At 40.6% G+C, this 26,582-nt stretch overlaps 1 protein-coding gene across 1 annotated transcript in view; it reads left to right on the plus strand.

Annotated features, from left to right (window-relative positions):
* The window catches only part of LOC126162594 (uncharacterized), a 176,820-nt gene that overhangs the window by 41,884 nt on the left and 108,354 nt on the right, over nt 1-26,582 (plus strand). The window lies entirely within an intron of this gene.

Raw genomic sequence — 26,582 nt, forward strand, 5'->3', positions numbered from 1 at the left:
AGTGGAGAGCCTCCCTTGTCACTAGGTATGAATGGTTGTGTGTTGTTCCACCTGGCTCCGGTAGGCCACGAGAGTCTTAGCTGGCCTAGGTGTTTTTCTCCACTGTAGTGTAAAATTCTTCATAACACACAACAGGTTTCTTAGTCTATATACTAGAGGCACACTCTTATCTTATCCATTTTTCTGCAGTGTAATATACACTGTTATCTTCCTGCTACAAAAAATTACTTTCTTAGACAGACATTTCAGTGATATTCTTAATAACTATTTGTACATGACAAAATATTGATATTTAGGTTGGTGAGCCCCATGTAGGATAAGGAAAGGTTAACAAAATTTATAAAAGCCATCACCATGATGCAACTTGCATTCAGCCCATGTACAAGAATGCAACAACAACAAAACTATGGGAGAATTTTACTATGCCGTTAGGCATGACCGCCGACAGTAGGGGGTCGTTGTTTCCTTATAATTACTCAGTCATGGCATTACCATATATTTCACTCCTGATGCACAAAGTACTATTTGTTCACTGCTAACTACCATACCTTCTTTCGATTATCTGAATGTACAAATAAGTTCATAACTATCCAACACTGTTTGAAACAGGACAAAAAAAACTGGGCTACTCAGTACATACAAAATTACATTCAAATGAAAAACATTATATCCACACCATAAATTTCTTCTTTTCCATTAGTCAATTGTATCTGATACTTTCCCAAAATATGATCTGCGAACCTCACAGGAACTATATACTTGATCATTCATAACATAGAAATGATAATGAAACACGATTTTTATATCTATGTCCATTCTGACGTAACAACATACAAAGCTTTGCCCACAATGGACATCACAAATATTGCTGCAGGCGTTGACACGCCTCACTCATTTGAAATATGCTTTTCCATTAATGTACACTCCGTCTTTTGATCTTGGTAACCTCTCTTATGATCTGGATTGGTTCACATCCTTCAATCTCTCACTACAATTCAGTGCACACAAATCTCTCATCTAACATGTTTAGGGAATCTTCAAATTACATTCTCATTAGTGGTCACTTAATCTAAGCATCTCTGAAAAAGCATGAACACCAGCTACAAGTTTCTAATTGTTCCAGTCCTACAACTTACATCTGCTCTTACAGGCATGCACCTCCACTCTTCTACTCTAGCAGGCAATTACCTCTGCTTCTACAATGGCAGGCACTTACCTCTGTTGCTCAAATATTACAGCTGTTCTATAACAACAGGCGCTTCACACCCGACAATAAAAACTTGCTTTCCAGCCATGACTGATATTTTCATTTCAGGAATCCCTCTCGAGACTTCAAAACTTCCTCTTCACAACTCAATCAGTCTGTCTCACAAAATGAAAAATGTAGAACATCCCACTTTTCACAACATGTATCAGATATCAAGACAACAAATAATCATATCATTTTCTGTTATTTTCTAGGATAAAAAATAGCAACTACTGAACAATAAACAACAGAGATAAAATAATTCAAACTGACTGTAGATGTTTCAGATACCTCAGACAGTTATTCTCCAGACTCTCACACATCAATTGACCCTCAGTAGTTCTTAAGATCGGCCACACAATGTATGGTACAAGATTTTTTCGTGTGAAGCGTCCCTACCTCAGCCACATTTTAGTGGCTAATTCTATGGACCTGAAATCGTCCACTGTATATGTTAAAAATTTTTTCTACATAAGTAATGTGCCTTAACCAAGCTCTTGTTACCTTCTTCCATGTGTATGACACGAAACCCGCCTTTCTGACGGTTTTTATAGCTCTGTGATGCTCACTGTATATGTTCAATTACCAAGCGAATAATTTCGGCTTGCCTAGCTAACTAACTAATTCATTGACCTTATCAGCATCTTACAAGTTTCTTCATTATGCTTACTGCCAGATTTGATGCGGAGTGGTATCAAGATGCATTAATTGTTGCAATCTTGTTTTGTATCCATCTTCGTGATCAGAACTGAGGTCCATTATCTGATGTGACCTTGCACACTTTTCAACTTATCTTAGAAAGCACTCGACAAATATATAAATAACTTATGAGAATGTAGCCAGGAGACATCGTTGACAACCAGTATCCCCACCACACAAAACACACACACACACACAACCCACCCCACTGCCCCCCCCCCGCCCACACACACACACACACACACACACACACACACACACACACACACACACACACACACACACATATATATATATATATATATATATGTGTGTGTGTGTGTGTGTGTGTGTGTGTGTGTGTGTGTGTGTGCGTGCGTGTGGGGGGGGGGGGGCGAGTGGGTTAGGTTGTGTGTGTGTGTGTTTTTTGTGTGGTGGGGATACTGGTTGTCAACGATGTCTCCTGGCTACATTCTCATAAGTTATTTATATATTTGTATTTATATACTAGTGCTCTCACACAATCATAGATGACTGACATCAAAAGTTATCGATAGTGAAAACTAATGATAAATGAATGTGGTAGCATTAACTCCGTTCATCTGTTTTTCTTCAAAGGGACAGAACAAGATTCCATACAGAATTTAAGCAAGAAGCTCCATCTTTATTTGTAAGATTACTTCTAATTTAATTCCAAGTGCTTCCTTTACAACACATTCCCAATAACTGGAAGTGCATGCCAAAATCTCCGTGTTGTTATATTCCATAGGATGCCTGGTGCCAAGATATAGGATGCCTTGTGCCAAGATAATGTTCTGCAATATCGGATTTGCTAAACTGTTGTGTGTGTGTGATGCTTTTGCTCAGTACACTAGTCGTCGACAGTCCTGAGAGTCTGACATATATATGACAGGCCACAACTGCAAGGAATACAGTAGACACCACATTAAACAAACCAAGATCATAACTTACAGGGCCTAATAGGACCCTAGTCTTGGATGGGGTCTAAAATTACTTTTCACATATTTCTGCAAAAAACGACCAATCCTGTCAGAAACACTCCCTGCATACGGTAAAAAGGCCATTAGACTGTGATCCACCTTGGTTTTATCATCATTCACCTGGGGCATGGTTGGTCGACAGCGCAATGCACATCTGTTCTGTCTTTCTCTATAACCATTCTGATGAAAGGTGAGCACAAGATGCGCAAACTCAGCTGACAGACTCTCAAGGTCCAAGATGACGTGGGCATTATGAACCAAGGTATGAAGTACCCATTCATGCTGAGCCAGATGGTGACAAGTATCACTCTGTATATACAAGTCAGTGTGATCAGGCTTCCTATAAAAGCATCTTCCAGGATGCTGTCAGGTTTCTGCCTGACAAACACATCAAGGAAGGAAAGGCAACCAACATATTCCACCTCCATTATGAAACAAATATTCAGGTGGATTGAATTTGGGTGTTCTAAAGAGTCGTTCAAACTGTCACTCTCATGAGGCAAAACAACAAAAGTATTGCCTACACATCTAAAAAAAAGCCATCCATGTTACAGAGCTGCCACTACACGTATAGTATAAACAAATTTACAATAATATGTGACAATGCGCTTCCAATCATAGCTCCCTCTGTGTGTTCATATTAGCTGCTCTTGTAGTTGTCGCCAGCCAGCTCAGCGTTAAAGGATACTTGGTACCTTAGTTCACACGGTCAACGTCATCTTGCATCCTGAGAGTTTGTCAGCTGAGTTAGCCATCTTGAGGTCACCGTTCATCAGAATGGTTATAGTGAAAGACGGATCAGATGTGTATTGCTCTAACGACCAGCCTTGCTCCAGGTGAGTGATGATAGAAAGGCTGTTAGAGTGTGATGCCATATCACATCATCCAGTGGCATCACACTCAAACGGTCTTTTTACCTTATGAAGGGGCCATTTCCTACAGGATGCTCGTATTTTGCGGAAAAATTAAGTAAAAAGAATTTTTAGACCACCATCTAAGACTAGGGTCCTTTTAGGCTCTGTAAAGGATGATCTTGGTTTGTGTAATGTGAGTGTCTACTGTATTCCTTGCAACTGTGGCATATGCCATACGTTGGTTGAATGTAAGGGCTGTACAGGGCCACTGTACTGAGCATAAGAATCACACACACTTAGCAAATCTGCTGTTGGAGTACATTGTCTTGGCACTAGTCATCCTACGGAATAATATGCCAAGCAGATTCTGGCATACACTCTCAGCGATTAGGATAAGGTTGTTAAGGAAGAACTTTAAATTCGGAAGTGGCCTTATAAAGAGAGATGAAGGTTCTTGCTTAAATTTTGCATGGAATCCTGCTTGTTTCCTTGTAAGAAAACAGATGGATATAGTTTCTGCTACCTCACCCTCTGGTAATTAATTTTCGTTATTGATAACTTCTGATGTCGCTCATCTTTGGTTGTGTGATGGTGCTGGTGTCTACTGTGTGTGTGTGTGTGTGCTTTGTGTGTGTTGGTGTGTGTGTGTGTGTGTGTGTGTTCTATCGTTCCAGAGTTTCTCCTCTGAAAACTGATTTTTTAAATTCATTTGCATTGCACTTACTTGCTGCTGTTTTGCCTCAAAATGAGAGGGTGTGCACCTATCTAAATATCAACGGTTGTCAATGATGTCACCCAAGAGCTGTTTTCCTGTAAGTTATTTGAGCACTGTGTACGCCATAAGAAACTCAAGCCTCACACTCTACAAATGCTTTACATACCGCCTTTGCAGTAACTCTGCATAAAGGTCCAAAGGTCAAATACTTCAATATTAATTCCGCTGTCATCAGTATGTGCTAGATACGTAACCTTGTCCTCAGAAGGGGGACAAAAGGGGGCTGAAGAGATCTGTTGCACCAAATTCTCGAAGTCCCACAGGTGTACTAGGAAACTGTGGAAATGGTTCAAATGGCTCTGAGCACTATGGGACTTAACTTCTGAAGTCATCAGTCCCCTAGAACTTAGAACTACTTAAACCTAACTAATCTAAGGACATCACACACATCCATGTCCGAGGCAGGATTCGAACCTGCGACTGTAGCGGTCGCGCGGTTCCAGACTGTAGCGCCTAGAACCGCTCGGCCACCCCGGCCGGCGGGAAGCAGTTGACATCTAGACACCGAGTCTAGGCCAAGAAAGGCACATACTTGTCGTTTTGCCTTTCGTATTCCACACAGTCTGGCGCTACTCCAAATCAGGACAAATTCCTTATGAAGACGACCACTTATCCAACGAAATTAACCTCTGAGCGCCAAAACTCTGATATTGTTAGATTCACTATCACTCCATGATCTCTGAACGCCTGCAGTAGACAGTTTAGAGGTTCGTTATGCTCTCAGCAAACTTTCTCTGCAATCAAGACATTGCCTACATACAACATCACTTTTTTCCTCGGTACTTCTGGAATTACCAAGTACAAAGCCCTAATAAACGCAGCTGATGACACATTCAGCCTGAACGGTAACTTCTTAAAATTCTAACAATGGGCATAAGAGTGGAATGCTTACATTGCTAGCACTCCAGCTGTAGTTCCGCCTGCAAATAACTTGCACCAAAGTCCACTGAGGCGAGTATCTTTACCTCGTGGAAGCGCTGTAGCAGCTCTCCTAGCATTTCAGGATGGCTCATCTCTGGTTCTACAATTGTACTGACTTGTCACGAGTTAAGTATCAAGTGTAGTGACCAATCTTTCTTTGGCACACACAATAGATTTCTGTATGAGTTAGTCACTGTTTCGATCGTTCCCTGTGCATCCACAGTCAATATAAATTCCTCAGTCCTCTCTTTATGTATTAATCGGATGGTATATAGCCACGAAAAGAAATTCAGGTGTTACTCGATCTTGAAATGGTACACAAATTTCTGATGTTATTTAGAGTGTCAGAGAATACATGCTTATGTGACACTAAAATGTTAAGAGGTGGATTACTTGCTTCAATTCATTCTATATGGCCTATTTCATCATTTATCGTACTACTGTTTGCATCCCATATCAGATACTCTGTTCAGTATGCAATAACAAATCACACTGAACAGTCTTTTTCAGAGTGTCTTTTTCCATCCAGTACTAGATACATAGCTTGATCGTGTTACCCTTAACAAATGCTAGACGAACTTCTCGTAAAAATTTATGATCATTTGGTACTGGTTTGGTGAGAGACGAAATTTGCCCACATTGCATGTCACTGGAAAAAAAATCGATGCTAGCCTGACTTTTTGCTTCTACTATATTCCCTGTCAATGCACATCTAACGTCTGTCTTGTGCAATGGTAATTTAGACCACACTTTTTCCTGTAGACAAGTCTCAAAAACACTGTCACCACAGAGATCTGGGTTCCTGTGTCGATGACATAATGTATTTCCTCATTAGCAATCATAATCCTAAGTACTGGGTTTCCAGAAACCTCCACGTCATCTTCTTCTTCAATAGAAATGTCCTTATCTCTTCAAATTTCAAAATAACGGCAGAGGTCCTATTTTGGTATGTACATTGTTCTCTAGTCTATATACTTCCAGTCAATTTGTCAAGTTACTGACTTCGCCACACTTGGGGCACTATTTGGCCGATAAATGGTTTGCACTTCTATGGTTTCTAGTGATGGATCAGAACTCAGCACTCTCATTCCTACCCAAGTCATACTTGCCATTATAGCGATTTCTCAAGGACCAGTGACCTCCGCTATGATTGGTATAGTGTGGCCAGCGTCTTGAGTCTTCCAATTGGTGGCCTGAATGGGGATTATTTCTCGCTTGTTGCACCAGTACTCGTACATCACGATCACAGTCATAATCCGACTCCTGTCAAAAACACTGAAAAGCTCTTACATAATGTTTCTTCCAGTTGTGACGATTTCTTGCCATAGTTTGTGCGAAAGCTTGCTTAGAAATATTCTCACCAACTCCATTACGTCGTATGGTGCTTCAAGGTACTGATTTTCTTTTACAGTTTCGTTAAAGAACAAAACTGAATTTCTGTTTCTTAAATCATTATAAGCCTGTATCACCAACATACTCAGTTGTACCTGGTCCTCAGTGGTTTTGGATCAGAAATTAGAAATGCCCATTTGAACTGCGGGTATATTTTATAATCGTCAATTAGCAATCACTCTCCATGTGACTGCCTCTTCCCTCAAATGTCCACACACGAAATTCATCTTCAATAGTGGAATCCATGACATGTGCAATGCCGCTTCAAATTGAACTATCCATGTACATGGGTGCTGATCATTCGCGGGATCAGGGGAAAGTGTGTATTTTTGGATTGAAACAAAGTGTTGCCTGCTCTTCATCTCTGTCAGTCGTCATCTCAGACCAGCTCAGTTTAGCACACATGAGTGTGTCATGGACTCTACACAATCTTTCACATAATTCCTCTGACTCAATGCATATACATTTGTTTCCTGTGCTAATTCATCATTCATGTCACTACTAATTTTCTTATGGATCGTAAACCGTCGAAGCTCAAATAACGCTTGTCCGTCCCTCAGATTTATTTCGTCCTGACTTTTGCTTGAACCACGATAAAAATTGAATTTAGACACTGCAGCTGATCTTGACTGGCAGGTGCGATCAGAGTCCTAATCACTGCAGTGCGAAAGTTGCTCAACTGTGGTGGCAAGCATCTCTAACCTTTTTGCAACTAATCCTACTTCTTGCCCCACTGTTTTTGTATGTCATTATACCGCAACACTTGTTATACATTGTGTACAATTTCTGTCTTTCCTTTGTTAGTTTTGTCATCACTTCTTGTACTTGCATGCAACCAAATGGTAAAATGTTACTTTGCAGCACTAGTTCCCCTTCCAGAACCATCGCCCAGAAACAACAAAACACACACAATTATAGTACTGTGATATTGGCAAGAGATCTTCGTTCAAAGATGGTAGGATATGGATATTCTCGGGAATGCAATAAGCTCTGAACATGGCAGCACACAACAGCCATAAGAGTCAGAAAAGAATATACTACGGGAGGAGGTTATACAGGATTTGCATGCCACCATGCACTATTATTAGCCTGGATCTCAAGGGAAACAAGAAGCTAAGTCCACTTTGCAGACTAAAATTCTAATAATTCCAATAATTTTCTCTGACTTGTAAGTATTCATTCGGAAAGGTAAATTAAGTTGGATACGATTGTATGTTCCCATTGCGGGTGCACCATAACTTCAAAGTCAGCCCGTCAAAAATCCCTTAAAACTGTTAAAATTCCTAAAATTCGGCACACACAAATTTAGAGCATATGTCAAGGTATTCGTTCCATTCAGCAAGAGAATCAATTATTGATTTTTAGGATGATAATTTTATGCAGAGCAAAAAAAGCGAAGTAGATTTTCACATCACATGATACTAAAGAGCATTAATGCTGCTGGTTGTTAACTTAAGTAAAAACGAGAATTACTCACATCGAAAAGCAACATGGTTTCGATCTTTAATTTCTTTCAGCACTACCGTGAAGAGTAGGAGAAATTTCTGAACAGAATCAGGGCTAAGGACGAGACATGGGTGCTGAACGTAGTAAAGTATGAAACTAAGGAACACTCGGAACAGTGTATGTAGACTCATTCTTGCAATAAGTCCAAAAATGTAATCAGATGCTGTCAAACAGCAAGTGATGGCTCAGTTTTTTGGGATTGCAAAGTAATTTTGACGAAATATTTCATGAGAGCAATACGTAAGAACACTGACGTCACAGGTTTCTTGTGTGACATTTATGAAACTCCGAAGTTCAATCAAAAACAAAATCATTACCGAAGAATTTTTTTCTCCTTCACAACAATGCGTGACCCCATCCTGCGAAAATAATGAAGGAAAAACTCCGTTTGTTCGGATGAGAGATATTTCAAGATTCTCCTTGTAGTCTGGGACTTGGCAAGATGTTACTCTTCTTCAAGATGAATCCCAGACTGGCTACTAAACACTTCACGACCGACGATGAGCTGAAGCTTGCTGTTAACAATTCGCTGAAGCACAAGGCGGAATCATTCTTTGACGAAAGGATACAGAAACTGGAGTTACGGTATGACATGTGTTTGAATTTGCATGGCGACCTTTTGCAGAAGTACTGTCAACAGGTAAGTACAGACTGTATATTTAAAAAATTATTTCCACTGCCTGACAAAAAAAGAAGCTCCCAGAAGAGGAGGGGGAAACGAAATGAAACTTCATGGGTACAGAGGGTTTGTACTATTATTTCACCAATATCAAAATCGAATCGAATTAATAAAGAACTTCTTAGCATCGGCTCACTCGTCAATATGATACTGCACCGCTTTGGCCTGAACGCATGCACAGATTCGGTCGGGAAGGGTGTAGTAAGGCCGTTGTGTCTTCTCCTGGGCAAGCTGGCACACAACTGTTGTTAACTGGTCCTCCATATCCGAATACTGGTACTGGGAAGAAATTTACGTCCGAGCTGGTCCCATAAATGGTTCACTGGAGACAGATATGGGGATCTTTCTGTCCACGGGAGCACCTCACCATCGTGCAGACTGTTCATAGACTCACGTACCATGTGTGGTTGAGCACTGTCCTGTTGGAAAAAGGCGCTAGGACACTGTCGCGTGAGAGGTAACACATTAGAATGCAGGATGTCCGTGACGTACCGTTGTGCCGACAAATTTCCCTCAATTTCTACCAGGTGCGACCTTAAGTCATGCCTGATGGCTCCCCGCACCCTGACGCCAGCACTAACACCGCTGTTTGTCCAAAACATTGGAAGAATGGGACCTCTCCCCACGTCGCCGCCATATTCACCGACGTTGGTCACCCGTGATTCTAGCTGAACACAATGCAATGTCATTCATCAGCAGTCCATGCTTCACTGTCGCAGCACCACTCAAACGCAGCCGTTTGTTTTGCAGTGTTAATGGCTGCCTGCGCATGGGGCAGCATTTCTTTAGGTCGGTTGTTGCTAGTCTCCAATGAATGGTTCTGTATAACACAGAATGTTGCAGGAGATCGATTGCTTGTTCCCGGATGGCAGGAACAGACGTGAAGGAGTTGGGATGTGCTTGGTGCACAATACAGCGATCCTCCCTTCTGGTGGTTAGACATGGTCGACCGGAACCTTGACGACGACTATACTGGCTCTCACGTTCCCATGCAATCCAGCATGGGGCCACGTCCCATCCGAATGCCTACAAATTCGGCTACTGCACGATTCGACCAGCTGGCCAACAATACTCACAACGAGACCCCCTTTCAAATTCCGTCATGGGCTGATAAATGCTGTCTCACATGAGTACGCAGCATTTTCGTGTCCTCCACAATGATCGCACGATATCTTTCGCTGTTCACGTCCCTTGTATACCCCACCAGGCCTGGTAATAACTACAAACACGAATAACACTAATGCTCTTTGGTGGCCGTTCTGTCCCAAAGAGAAGTGCAACTCTAACCATCTCCTTACCCACCTATGGTTTGTACGTGAAAAATGTTACACTGACGTCCGACCATGTCTTCTGGGTGCTTCACTCTTTTGTCAGGAAGTGTCCTTTTTATTTTTATTTCGTAATAGCCAATTGGAGGGCAATTTATGATTAATCCTCGTATAATCAACACATGATAAAGAACTCTGTAAAAATTAACAATGAAGTCACAGTCTATTGTATTTAGAGCAGATGTAGGCGACTGGATGCCGGAAAAGAAATAAACAGTACGGGAGAATTTTGTACCTTGGAACTCTTTTCAGACATTTGCATATGGAAGTTTAACTTCTTTTCTTATTCCATTTGTAAACGATAGCAGTCACTTCTTGTCTGCTGCAGGTTTTTTATGGAATTACAAAAATTACTTTGAAAAAATAAGATTTTTCTAAATGTAATAAAGTATTCTAAGTTGGCCACAAGAAACAAAGCCGGTTAACTGCCTCGTTCTATTGGTCTCTGTCGCTAGGCATGCCCTTGTTGGCTCCCAGAGTCTCCAGGACTTCCTTAACTCCATTCTTCGACCTCCGTTCTGTTCTGACAATGGGTCTCGTTCTAAACATACAATTTTCTGACGCAGGTAAAAAGATGTTTATTAACACCTTGTTCTCTCTATCTTCTTGCTCATGGCCATGTTTCAGCCCCCATGAGTTACACAGTAATTGCCTTGTATATACATGTGGAGTTTTTTCTTCTTGGTAATTTGTCGCTGAGTAGTTTGCCCATTGAAAATAGACACCTCACTGCGGATTTCGTCACATTCATTCTCCCTTCCTCCATGCTGACATTAGTTCTACATATTTGAAGCGCCTATTCTTCTTAACTTCTAACTGCTGTGCCAGTGTTCCCTCCGTTTTCTCTTCACTGTTTCTCGTTACCATCATACGTTCTAAATCTGACAACCGGTCAAGATAATACACGTTTTGTGCCTCCACTATTAGTAATTTAGTTTCTGCTATTAGTTCGTCTTCCTCCTGCGCTATAACAATAGTGATGACGCTTGTTTTAGGGCCTTTCCCATTCCATGTTAAGAACGCTGCGGCTGATGCAGGTTCCTTGGTTCACACCTGTCTCCACTGTAAAGCATGCCTTCAACACTCACTTTACATGTAGTTTTCTCAGTGCACATTCTGTTTAGCCTTATCTGTTTGAAAGGTATCCAACATTCTTCCATTATCTTCAACACGCTTTCTCTGTGGACTCTATCATAGGCTTTCTTGAAACCTTCACATATAAATAGACAGTATACCTTCATATCAGATTCCCACATCTTTTCAGTTACTTGTCTGAGAATCAATATTTGGCACGCCGTTGACATGACTCTGCCTGGTACTCTTCATCGTTTTCCTCCGTATGTGGTAATAGCCTTAGTAAACGTGCAAAAATCTTGTACGCGCTACATAATAATGATATACCCCTGGAATTCTCACGCTCGGTTCTGTTTCCTTTCTTGTATATTGGACATATTACTGCTTGTTGCCATTTCGTGGGCATTTTTCCAGTTTTCCAGTGCTTTTTTACATGCTCCTTCACCTTATTTCAGCAATTCAATTGTAATGATATCGATTCAATTGTTATGATATCGATTCAATTGTTATGACATCTTGGCTTATAACTTCAACCAGTTCCCTCATTTTAGGCTCCTCCACTTGCTATTTACGTTTGCAAATGGAAATTAAAGACGTTGCAGTCTAGAAAATTTTGTCAATGCTGGTTTTAATAGTCTGTTAGATTATTGCTCTATTACACACCGATAATCAGTAAGTGCAATCAAATTAAACAGAAGTATTACCAAAAATCGGTTTGGACGTTATATATTGAAGCTGCTGGAAACAAACACAAATGTCGAATTTCAAGACAGTAAAATTGTTAAAACAGTAAAGAAACCCAGTTCGTTTGCAAATATCAGATGTTCCATGGCAGAAGACCTCCTTCCGTTTAAAGGTACAGGACTCTGTAGGAGCAACGAAATGTGCCTTAACATTCCACGCATTATATAGGTAGTTTCAAAAAGATATAGAAATTTATCCGTCATAATATATTGCAGCTGAAGAATTACCAATATTATATAGCACTTAAATGTGCAGAACTCAAAATATTTACAAATGCTCCCCAAAAAACATCATATCTTACAACATTAAAAATAGTAAAAAACGCTGGAAACTGTTTATGGCGGTCTTTAGTACGCATTCGTTCATGTGATTCTAAAATCGGTCACTAGACCGAGGCACCGACCAGAAAACATGTGTTCCTCGGTACACAGTCCTCAAGGTACAACACTTTCCCCTACAGTAAAAAAACTATCTAGAATGCTTTTGGTAAACACATAGAATTACATAAACAATCATCAAATGTGTGTAGAACGAAAAGTTTTCTATTAGTGAGAGAAAGAGTAAATGAGAAAACCGATCGGAAATGAATGAGTGTTCTACGGGCTAGGAAATGCTGGAAAACAAATACCTGAATCAGAAAATAGGTTGGAGTAGAAGATATAATTACGACTGTTAAGGAATGTTATATCGATGTATTAGTAGCCAAGACCCAAGGAAGATCTTGGTCTCAGAGGTGTGAGACGACGATCTAATGGAAGGTGGGAAGATGACATTAGGAAACGTGCAGGAGCGACAAGGATGTGTATGCCGAAAATCGCAGTGCATGGGAAGTCTGGAAGAAGCCTTCACCTAACAGAAGGTGTCGAATGACTACCCGATGAACAAGTACAGTCAGAAAGAAGGCAATAAATTCCAGATCGACTTACATGGCTTTCCACTATCCCACAACAATTCATTAAATAACTTTCTGTAGTATAGCCCCCTTACCTTGGTATTACAGCAAATCTATCGTCATATGTTGTACTATACAAATACTGTACGCACTGGATGAATCTCTTCTGAGTTCTTTCACTACATCAAGGACATATTTAAACTTGGCAATAATTATCGCGACTCTTAATAAGCGACACTGATAAGTATAGTAAAGAACCAATCACCAAACCCTGTAAAAAAGATGAGTTTCGATGTTTCCATTATGTAAATGTTTGTATAGAGTACTTTCCTTTTCATTACACCCTAGCAGTAAGTATAAAAATTACGATTATCAAGTATTCTGAGAAACATGCGTCTACTTCCACAAACTGCCTGCGAATGATACAGATCCATTGAAACTGCAAGCGACTGTTCCATCGAACGCATGTAGCACGCTCGGAATTACCGACCGTAAATAAAATTCATTTGCTGTTGAACTTAACGAATCCAAATACTCTTTCAGACTGTTAGCTACATTCCGACCAAGAACCGACAGCGACTTTTTGCGAGACGACGTGCTCGTGCCTAAACATCGAAATAGCGCAACAACTGTCATCGATAATGACATTGGTTTTGTTACTAAGTTAAAACAGTTCACTGATTTTTTACAAAGAAATACGATTCATTTCCTCACAGTCGACTATTAAATGCTGCAGTATTAAACTTTTCATATGGAAATATTACGATGACAATAATATTAATGATTATAATAAAACAAAATTAGCGTTAAAGTAACTACAAAACAGATGTAGATTATCTCTATTAAAATAAAAGAACAAATTTACTGTAACGACATCAGGAACTACCTTTCCCATGTACTGTTATCAACTGTAGGCGACAAATGGCTCTGAGCACTATGGGACTTAACATCTGTGGTCATCAGTCCCCTAGAACTTAGAACTACTTAAACCTAACTAACCTAAGGACATCACACACATCCATGCCCGAGGCAGGATTCGAACCTGTGACCGTAGCGATCTCGCGGTTCCAGACTGAAGCGCCTAGAACCGCACGGCCACACAGGCCGGCTGTAGGCGATAACCACTCCACGGAAATAACTCGTTAAATGCATTCCCCGTCATAAACAGTGCATAAGTAGTCAACTGCCGTCATTTCATAGGAACTGTACTTAGGTGTCTGGCAGCTACCGAATATATTCTCCAGCAGATTTTCTCCATTTCTAAGGCATCTGATGTTCCTGAAGCGCTTACTTATTGTAAGGTGTCTGGCAGCTACCGAATATATTCTCCAGCAGATTTTTTCCATTCCGCCGGCCGTTGTGGCCTAGCAGTTCTAGGCGCTACAGACTGGTAACCGCGCGGCCGCTACGGTCGCAGGTTCGAATCCTGCCTCGGGCATGGATGTGTGTGATGTCCTTAGGTTAGTTAGGTTTAAGTAGTTCTAAGTTCTAGGGGACTGATGACCTCAGAAGTTAAGTCCCATAGTGCTCAGAGCCATTTGAACCATTTTTTTTCCATTCCTAAGGCATCTGATGTTCCTGAAGTGCTTACCTATTGTAAATTTGGGCGTACTTCGTACGGAAGCATGTCCTCCCTGGCGCTAGTTTTGATGTTGTAATTAGTATCTATGTTTACGTCATCTCACAACCAGCTCGAGTAATGTAGTAAGTGCTTGCTTTAGTAGCTGCTTCTTCATTTTGTTTTTACTCGCACAACACCCAAGCAATGGGAAACACTGAAATAAAATAAGAAAAACATACATTATGACATACAGAGCTTCACGACCACCTTCCTTGAAATGTTGGGGACCTTGTACTGTCATAATGGCACCCGGCTCATCCGAAACAGTAGACAAAAACTGAAAGGAAATCTGTCGATGTAAAAGACTGCCATCAAATGTACTCGCAGACTGCGATACGGTACCACCACAGCTATACAGTTTACTGAGAACAAATGAAAATTTGTGCCTGACCCGGATTTCCCGCTTTACGCGAGCGGTCGCCTTAACCGCTTTGACTATCCGAGCACGTTCTCCGGACTACCCCAAACTTACATGTCGCAATGTCTACTTCGCTTAGTGCTCGCAGAATTATGTGATTCCCGAACAGTGAGAGACTTATGCTTATCCATTACGGATATTTTAGAACCGTGACTGTATATTAAATGTAAATAAGTTATACACAACTGCAACCAGTTAGACTTATTTAGATTGACCGGCAGGTTGCCTTGGCTTGGGCTGAAATATGTTAGTGCAGTGCCTGTATTCGACAGTGTCTGTAAAGTTCGATGCAATGTTCCTTCGGACATACATGCAGAAATGTCAACATTGCTCTTGCTAGCACATAGACCCGACAGTAAATTAGTGTAAGATAGAGAGTATTCTTATTTGGATACCATCATTGTACAACATCAAGAACGTCTGATGCTGTAGTAAGGGAAGACATCGAAAGAAACAGATGACGAAAAACAATAAGAATAGTTGTAAATTCCGCCCGCACACAATCTACCACTTTCCTATATGTAGAGTTCTTTCTGGAGATATAATGGATGTAAGTCACCTGTGGCTGAACTTGCGTATAGCGGGGATAGAAAGTAGTATGACATATCAACGAAAGGAACACGTGCAGATACAAGGTTATGTCAGAGAGAGGAATGTCTAAGGAATTCTTCTCCTTGCCAGCTAACTGGCACCGTTATACAGCAGTACATATTTTTTACCATTAAAGGTTGTGAATTTGTTTCTAAATAAATCATCTACGACTGCATATGATACTTCGGAAAATGCTCCCTTTTATTCTGACATGTCAGGTGACACAGCTTTTAAAGCAGTGGAGTGATATTTGAAAAAATGACTGGATTTCTACGGATTTCTCAAAATCACCTCCGGAAAATATCTAGATCGGTAAGAAGGTCTATATTCTACATTTGTAAGTAGGCCGACTCCAGTTACCGTTAGATCTACAGGATAATTGCCGACAACTTTTTATTTATTTTCTTTTTCTAAGTATTTTAAAACATCGTAAAACGGTAGCTGGGTGAGATATTGGTAAGGATCTAGATTTTGAAGCGAAATTTGGAAGTGTCGAGATTTTGAAGCAGGAAACACGTGAGTAAAAAGTACACATCGCGTGCAACGTATTATTGCAATGTATTACACAAGTCTCCATATTTACGCTCAATAACAAGAACCGTTTCCTGATAAATATTTAAAAAATGTATAGGTAATAAAACCCTGCTCATATGGTTTCCCACTAGAGTGGAGTAATGTATAACTATATTGCAGTTTGTGGTACAAAGTGCCTAATATTAGCGGAACATCACTGAAACGCTAAGTTTACGAAAGCAAGCTGTGAAAGTAAGCCATTTACTGTAGCTGCTGAAGAACATTCATACTTACAAAACGCATCAGTTTATTGCAATTGGTCACCAATGCGATAATTTGCGTTCCACAAAATTCCAAAGCCCTGAAGCCACATAGCTAGTATGAAGAGCCACACAGGCAAACGTATGAAATAATAATATAAAGATACAAGGCGTCCCAAAAACACCAAAAACTTTAAGAACAAGTTCCTTTTACGGGAATAAGCAAAAAAGGTGTAGTAAACATGGGTCTAAAATGCATACTTTAAGAGCTATGAGCACTTTTTCATCTTCGCTAGTGTGAAATATCTCACCTATTGAAAAAATTCTCGTAGCTCTTAAGATATGCATTTTAGAGCCCATGTTTACTGGAGATTTTTTGTTGTTTTGATCCGTACTATCTCCTTCCAAAATATGAAAAGCAAAGAGCTTTCAGCAGAAAAGGCGTGTTTCATAAAATCGAAGACGAACAAGTGCCTTTATCTCTTAATGTATGCGCTTTAGAGCCCTTGTTTACAAGACGTTTTTCTTGTTTTGGTGTAAGGAACCTGTCCTTAAGGTTTGTCACGATTTTGGGACACCTTATATTCATATCAACAAGATACGATTGCCAGTTTAACAAATATAATGTATCCGTATTGTCTTACGCAAATCTCTGGCCGCACAAGAGCTTGAAGTTCAAATATTGGCACACAATCCGTATTGTCTTACGCAAATCTCTGGCCGCACAAGAGCTTGAAGTTCAAATATTGGCACACAGTGCGCTCCATGGACTATACAACTGAAGTAACAAAAGTTACAGAAGCAGACTAAATTAGCTGCAAGAGATAACTAACTAACTGGCTCGGTGATGATATCTCCCTACGTTTAAATATAAAACCATATAAGTCTCCGTGCAATTCACTTCAAGTGTCTTAAACTAGGTCTTTAAATCTACTCTACTGCATAAAGTTGTTACCAAAAATCCCGAAAAGTGCTTCACTGATTTGCATTAGGTTTTTAAACAGTGCTATAATAAACCTTCGGACGAACATCAGCTACATAATTTTAAATATATATGATAGATAAATAGATATTTAAAAATCTATACTAGTATACAGAGCGTCTCTCCTAAGAGAGCGTCTCTCCTAAGAGCCATCAGGCATATTTTCTTTGGTGTTTCTCCAGAGATTTTCAATTTTGTTTTTGCAATGTGTAGCTGGAATCAGCCCAAACAGATACTACACATCACATCTTTCATACGACGCCCAGCGTGGATGGAGCGCAATGGTTTGTTTCTCCTTACCAACAAAACGATTTCTAAATCGTAATTTTACGTGCCTGTTGAATAGAGTGGTCCCAATTAGTTTAGTGCGATATTCGTTTCACCGATATGTGTTAACAGGGACAGTGAAACACGAAGAATTACCAGCACCGCCCCGGCCCGTGCTGACTGCTACCGCCGTGCAGAAGCGCTGCTCGGTCGCTGCTGGAGTATTGACTATTATTCGGCTTTAATTGGGACCGCTCTATCCAACAGGCACGTAAAATTACAATTTAGAAATCGTTTTGTTTGTAATGGGAAACAAACCGACGGTTTCCGTCGACGCTGGGCGTCGTAGGTGAGACGTGATCAAAGGGATCTGTTTGGGCTGACTTTAGATGAGCCTTGAAAAAACTAAACTGCAAATATCTGCCAAAACATAAGAGGAAATACACCTGACGACTCATAGTTGGGACATCTTACTCGATTTACTTCAAATTTTTAAATGATAGACTAACAAACTTTCAAACGAACATTGGCTGCATATTTTTTTAAACAACGTGTGCATGTTTTCTGTTCAAACCGACTGCGAGATAGAATATTCTGTGCTACGCTGTACTGGGAAAATGTGCGGTTTCGCTTTCTTGCTCGCAGTCAGTTTTATCCACGATAGCAGGGCACTGAGACCATTAGACAAGTCGTTTCTCCCTTGTATACAGTATTTTTTCTCCTATATCATTTTAATGAAAAATTGTATACACAACAATATGCCGCTTTGTTTTCTTCCTTGCAGTCCGTTTTAACAGAAAACAGGAAAGTTATATTTGTGGCTTGGGAGCTTATAATCGGAAAACTGCTAAGGAATATGAACTATCTGCAACTTTGTAATTCTACCCGTTTGCAGATTAAAACTATGCGAAATACTATCATTGAAGCTACTATCTTCACAGATCCAGCAGCAGGATACACATTTATTTTATGCAGCTTCAGTTCACAATCAACGTTTCGTTGGCAACAACAATAAATAAGGCTCAAGATCAGCCAGAGGGGAAGAGGAAATGGGCAGAGGACGGGGAGGGTGGGATTAGACATTGAGAGGGGAAAGGGGGAGGTGGACAGAGAGGGAGAAAATGAGGTGGAGAGATAGGGGGGAGGAGGAGATGGACAGAGAGAGGGTGGGGGGGGGCAGGTGGGGGGCAGAGAACGAGGAGGTGGACACAGAGAAGACAGAGGATGTGATGGGCAAGCGGGGCAAGGAGAAGACGTTCAGGACGCATACCCAATTCCCTCTACACATTGAGCAATTGCGGAGCGTTGCCGGCTTCGCTAATGTGGATGTTAATTGAAGTTTGCAAAAGAGTCATTGCAGAAACTATGAAAACCTTTCACATAACAGCTTACACAAGCGCAGAACACGCTTATAATGATGTTGAGGATTTGATCGTTTGATCCTGAGTAGACAGCACTGCATTTACATTATCATTTATTTTTAAGTAGCTCGGAAGAGAGAGTATGTCACATTATTTTACTCTACCTGACCGGTTTGGGTTTATCCACGTTTAGAATTTTTCTATAGTTTGCATTTACCTTTTACGAAGGGGGGTTCTTGGTTAAGTTCGTGCATAGGGATATATGGTTGTTTCTTTTAGAAACACTCATTTTATTGTATAATCAAAGATTCTCTTTAACGTAGCCGACTAGTGTGTAATCTTATCTCTCTTCTTCTGTAAATTGAGATTTCATTATAAGTCTCAAGGTTGAAACTAGTTGTGAGCGTATAGAATAGTAGGACAAGATAATGCAGCACGGCTGCGACAGTAAATATAAACAAATTTTTATGTATCACACGATATTCATTCAACATGAGGACGTCGGATGATATTACTTGCTATAGCCTGTAATTTTTCTTTAAGTATATTTCACTTTATACGCTGGTACATGCTTAAAGTTGTCGAAGTTTCATATGTCACAATCTTCATCTCTCAACAAAGCTCAGAATATGGTAATTCATTTTTGACAGAAATAGCCATGTTGAAGGTGCGTTAGAACGCATACCTGCAGCGCGCTCATCAGAAAGATCAACAACCTAAAGCACAATACGGCCATCACAATTTCCTAAAAATTGATTCACGTCTGGAAAAATAACTATATATATCGATTAACAAAGTGAGTGAAGTCGGAGACCGGTGCATAGCCTAGCTAACTTCCTCAACGGATGAAGTCATATCCACAGTGTCCTAAATGTTTATTCTATAACACCACAGAAAAAATTTTTAAATTATCTTCCCGTCGTGATCATCTCGCGAGATATGTGTGAGAGGAAATTATGATCAACAGTACTTTCAACGTTCGCTGCTAAGAAAAACATTTTTAAATTTACCCATGACAGTGGACCGCTTTCTAATGGCCTGGGTCTTTCCGCCGCTAATCCTTAAGGAGCAAATAGTAGCAATGAAACTTTCTTCAGTTACATTTTTGATTCAGACCTGATACTTCCGTGACAAAACGCCACTGATACCGATTGCGGAAGCTTGTGTAAGTGAAAAAAGTGTTAAACATAATGAAAAGCAAACATTGCATTAGTTTCCGGCTCTTTCCCCATTCTTGCAATATTACTTGAAGTTAGGCCAAAGAGGACGTTAACTACAGTTAGCTGAAAACGAAAGATTCTTCCCAGTGTTGGTAATTGTGCTTAACGACTCCATCCTGTTAATTACGACGATGTTGCGATGGCTGTTCCAGCAAAACTAAAACAAGTCTCTAATTATGGCCGTGTTCCTTTATTTATGGAGGACGTTTTGCAAACCTATAGGTTCAAAAATGTTCGGTTGCCCAATAACGCGAGGTTATGAAAGAGTATTTATTGCGGAATGAACAGGCCGACCATGAATCATTCGCAAAGCGCATCCTGGACGTAAATCTAGCGTCGGCTGCTGGTAAGCGGCAGATCTCCCGGCGCCACGACGGGGCCTGCCAGTCGCCAAGCACGAATATTTGCATGCATGGAACACACGATTTGGAAGAAATTTTGTATTCCAAAAATACCAAACGTCTACAATTCTACATTGTCCACTGCTGTTGACTTTAATGATTTCATAAAGACCTGCGTCCACTTTGACTACATTAAAACTAACAGTTCGAGCCAAAACTCCGAAAAATAGCCCGATGCCGTCACACTTCTACCACCGAACATCGTTGTTGCCGCAGTACTTCACCCCATTACTCATTCCACTGTTTACTTTCAATATATTTCAAGGCAGACCAAAATGCAGTTATCCGAAAAGGTTGAATGGAATCATGAGGCCTCCGACAAACCATCATTTCAGGCTGGAAGATTTCGTTAGAGACGTGATTAGCGCTGTACTTAATTGAGCGCTTAGTATTTCATCTTTGACTGCTGCTAAATAACAGAGCTAGAATAGATAAACGATGGTCAGTCCGGATGCTTTACGTGAGCCAGCAAAAATTCATCGTACTAGTATGTGGTTTACTGGCATGCAGTCAGTTTACTTTTGTGGAAGGCAGTGCAATTTATTTGGAAGGTGACAGTGACTCTCCGCTCTATGTGCCATGTTGGTTGGAAATTATCCTTATTTGTTAACAAATGGGAATTCGCTTCGGCCAAAATTACATAGCCCCTTAATATGAAGCGAAATAGGCAGGGCATGAGAGAGATGGGACGTGCATGGTTCACCTATACTCTACACGACCCTGGCTGGCAATACGAGCACTAGCAGCTACGCTTCCACGGCTAGTCATCAGCTTAATGCGAACCGCTAAAATTACACTCGCACAGGCAGTGCTATGTTAAGCGGAGTGACCAGTGCTCAATAAACCACAAACAACTAACGCTAGTAGGAAACATCCCTGCTGTCAATCATTCCTTAGAATTGTCTACTACTAACATAGCCAGTTTTGAGAGTTAGGAGTCATTATTGTGGAGTATATTGAGTTAATGGCGCATAATCCTAATTTGGACTGCCTCGCACAATTGGCTGGTAGTCCTCAGAATATTAATAATGTGAAATTTCTGGACATCGTTGTCTGAAAGTTAGTGCTCGATGTAAATTTTAAGTGTTAAATATATGATAAAACCTGCTCTTTGACATATTTCTTATCTTTGCCCACTTTGATGGTATTTGCTATGTTCAATCTGATGGAAGAAAGGATTATCTATCATAGACTTGAACAGCGGGTGAGTAAATATTGTTCACTGTCACAACTTTTTAAATCGGGGACTCTAACCAGTATCTTTACCTTTAGCGTCTACAGAGCCCAAGTACGGGAGAAGTACATCCATACTGGTGTTTCACCTGGAATCGAGAAGTGTGCGTTTTACAACAGAACTATAAAGATAAGTAAAGAATACGAGACAAAACTGAGGCAGAAGGAACGTTTGTGAAGCACTGAAGGTCATGCACACGTGAATTTATACGTACGTTAACATATTTCAGTCGTGAAAATGGAATTGCTATAACAAAGTTTTCTTCCAATGTATTTATGCACAGATGTAATTTTATCATTCAAACGATTAGAAAACATTATTAAATTTACGTTGGATAGCATATTCTCCAGTTAAGTCTTCCTCTAGATTCAGCGAGGCGTGATTAACAGCTCTGTAATTGAAGTGTTTCTTAATACAAAAGCTGCCACGCTGCCACGTTAGATTTGTTGTTCCTGATAGAACCCATGGTTACTCTCCCACGACCAGCCACGTATCATACTTGTCTCAAACTGAAGCTGGGCGTGCTGCTAGGACTCCAATCCCACATACACATCTCTTTGAAATGCAAGCTTTACGAGATGTAATAACGCAAGGCTTTAGTAGACCTGTACAATGCCATACTGCGACGGCTAGGAGAGAGTAATCGTAAATATGGTGACGGTCCAACATTATGCTCAAATACTTCATGTATCTCTGTGCAGCGCTATTTCTCTTTTTTTGTGCTATAAGCCGTACTGTCACAAATTTCTGACTGTATTTACTTTTGTGCTATCCTTAAGTAACTACCAAACCTCATAGTTTAGAACTTCCCAATTGCAAAACATTTTAAAAAAAGAGAACTGTAAATATTTCCTTATTAACTTCATGTAGCCTAATGATTAACGAAACATCGATACTGACCGGAACGCAGCAGACCATGAGATGCGTTAATAGCGTAAGATCAGGGCTGATTCCATTTCTCTGATCTGCAAAATATTTAAAATATCCATTTTTTACTATAAATAAGTAAAAGCAAAATACAAAGAAAAACACAGTTCCACACGTTCTGATAAGATATTTTGAGTCGTTAGGTCAGATCGTCTTGCTTTTCAAATTTATTCGATGCTCGATGTTTCGATCCCTCTGCTGGGATCTTCTTCAGGATTTCATTGGCATTCCTGAATGGCTGCACACTGACGGAAAACAGAGTCGTGCTCATTTATAAAAAGTCATTTCCTCGTGTTTTTCGGAGAAGGCAAGTAACTGCCTAAAAATCTTCAGGCTGCTACTGGTACGTCGTCGTCGTTGGATAAATACCGAAGGAGCGGGTGAGTCCAAAATAACGTTGTGTGCCGTCTCGGCTGTTTTCTGGTAGTTATCTATGTTCCTCTTTCGCTACAGATCTGTGTTAGCGGGTATACACGAAGACGGAGGCCTGTAGAATTAATCTCTGTTGAAACTGTACTCATCCTTCGATATTTTCACTGCTTCATGGAATGTCTTAGTACAAAATATTACTGTCTCTACCTAGATTGCGAATATTCTTAAAATCCATATCCTGCCGCATTATTCGGGTTTTCCACAACCGTTGATTTGACATTTTGTCTTAAAGTGTACGGGGTTCGTGCTCTTTAACGCGTTCTTTGATTATCCTTGCAGTTTCGCCAATACATACTTTGCCACAACCACACATCACTTCAAATACTCCAGCAGTGTGGAGGAGGTCAGGCATGTGCGTCGTAGATCAAAAGATGTCTTATCTGGTGTTGACCGAGAAACGTAGTCCTTATATTACTCTTCAGAAACAGTCTGTCGAGACTATCGATTACTCTAGCCGCAAACAAAAACATTACAAAATATGCAGGAGGCTCCTCGGTCTTCTTGTTTCCACTTGTTTTCATTACCATAATTACCGCTTCAGACTTATTTATTGGGGACAACGCTACTAGCCCTCACTGTCCGTAACAGTGGCAACTTGCGAAAAGCTTACCGTTGCTCTCCGTCATGTTATGAGACACACCGAAATCTATACTGTGGAGAGCACTACGGTAAGTGCTTGTGCAGTGTCTGTTGCGAGCAGAAAGGAAGGAGGAAGATGAGCCGTGACATCAGTGTAAGAGATCTCTGAGACACTGGAGCAGTTCGAAAATTACGCTACAACCTCGTCTCTCTCGGACCGTTCAGAGACCTTCTGAGAACTACGGAAATGGACATTATCTCGCTCAAGGCACAGGTAGCATGTGGTACGGCCTAAGTGAACAACCGAAAGCAGATGATAGTACAGTAGGTTCCCACATTGTTCACTGGTGAGAGGCGGGTGAAAAATGAGGGGAATTATGTCATGAGGGGATCCTTCCTTTCTAAATAGTGCTATGTTGACAAGCGGGAAGCATCGCGTCATGTGATTCTCGACGCACTCATATTCTACCATGAGCATGAACAAAAGTGTACCGCGCTTCATCTGTCGAGCTAATCTCCTTCTGCACTTCGTGCATGCAATGGAGGTGTTCCAGCGTCCATGATAATTTCTTAGCTTAATGAATAGCAGAAGGTGGGGGTACACATACGAGGTATGGGTCTTTTAGCCCACAGTGAAGAGGTGATTTCTAATAGAACCGCTACTCACTAATCACCGTTGCTCCGCATTAAACTGGCGAGTGATTAACCCAAGCCGGCCACTGTGGCCGAGCGGTTCTAGGCGCTTCAATCCGTCACCGCGCTGCTGCTACGGTCGCAGGTTCGAATCCTGCCTCGGGCATGGATGTGTGTGATGTCCTTAGGTTAGTTAGGTTTAGGTAGTTCTAAGTCTAGGGGAATGATGACCTCCGATGTTAAGCCCCATAGTGCTTAGAGCCATCTGAACCATTTTTAGTTAGCCCAATTGTAACCCACCTACGTGCTTTCAAAATGCGCTACAATCCACAGTTCTGTGATATGCCGAACGATTCAATTCGCTGGGATGACAGGAGGCTCTCCGTTAGGGCACATCGTCTACCTTTATTTCGGTTGCAATTGAGTATGTAGCGGATTAGCAAATTCATTTTAAATGCACTACAAATGTTATATTATTTAGCTATGTGGATAAATTACTGCTGAAATCAACTTATATATATTAACAGGCCATAAGAAATGAAGTATGTTAAAAGGCAATTGTAATTTCAGTTATTACAAAGGTTGCAGAACTAAATCAAAGAAAAACGTGATAAGGGGCATCGGTAGCTGCGTGTGACAAATTGTGTTACATGTACACTTTGGTTCAGACATGTTGATGGTAGAACATGGGTGCGAAATATGTACAATGCATTAAGAAGTTTTATTGCGATACTCTGACATTTTCAATATTGTACTTCCGAAAGTTGTTACGTTACAATTTGTAGGTACAGAAGAGAATTGATCTAAAGACGAGATATAGAGGGTTAAGAAAGAAGAGAGTTAAAATGAACGAGAGCTAAGGGAAGAGTGTGTCACATGGGTAGGATACGTACAGAAAAATATTCGAAACGTGTAGTATGTACGAGCAACATGTACAATGATCTACAAATTCAGATAATTCTGAATGAAAACACATTCGAAATTCATTTTTATAATTAATATGGATCTGGGACTGCAAATACAGCGGCAGTAAATAAACTGAAGTTCAACTGAATATTTCTCTATTGAGAGGGTTTCGGTTACTGTAGATGACTCCCGAGTCATCTTTGGTAGACGTATTCGAACTCCGGATTGATTGCACTCTGTAGATCAGTGGAGACATGGAACTACTAGTGCTGCTGTTGACCTTTTTTTATCAACAATGAATATGCGACCAATGTCTACGTCAATAACGTGTCGTATTTGTTCCAACAACAACAACAAAAAACACAAGGAAAGCATATATTAAAATAGTATTTAACTAAATAAAATAAAAATTCGCCCTCTGTGCAACACAAGAATATTTTTAATTTCCGCGTTAGTTCGTCAGTGTTAATAGTATTACTAATCTTCCTTTTTTTCTCTTTCTTGTCCCTTTTTCCTGCATCGGCACAGGTTCGGAATGATTATCAACGCATTTCCCATGGTTAATATAAGGGGTAGCCGGATGCCCTTCCTGTCGCCACCCAGTGAACCCGCCCCCCCCCCCCCCCCGGGATGGAATGTGTGTACCCCAACTGTCTGCATGTGAAAGTGGAAGCTCGTGGTGTTTAGAAGATGTCCTTCAATTTTTTTTTCTAAATGTATGCGAATCGTAGAACTGAGACGGGACTTTGGTACCAACCCAATATTCACCTGGTGGGATGCAGAAAACCGCCTGAAAACTACGTCCACCGGAATACTGACTGTCGTCGTTAATCCACCAGACGGATTAGCTCGTGGACCGATGTACCTCGCTATCGCGGAAGCAGTACTTTAACATGTACGGCTATCTGGGCAGATAGTGTTGATAATATTACTAATACATAATACAGTAACATTCTTAAATAGCTACAACAAAAACTGCCTAGTAAATTATTTAAAAGCTGCCTAAGGACACAAATCTATAGAATTAATCCACGCTGATTCACCCGGCGTGCGAACAAATAATATTATTGACTAGTTGACCTAACTAAAGCTACAGAAGCAAAACGCCGCGTTACTGAAGCTATTCTAGGAAGTTTATTGCGACCAA

The sequence above is a fragment of the Schistocerca cancellata genome, chromosome 2 (assembly GCF_023864275.1).
Source record: "Schistocerca cancellata isolate TAMUIC-IGC-003103 chromosome 2, iqSchCanc2.1, whole genome shotgun sequence".
Classification (NCBI taxonomy): Eukaryota; Metazoa; Arthropoda; class Insecta; order Orthoptera; family Acrididae; genus Schistocerca; species Schistocerca cancellata.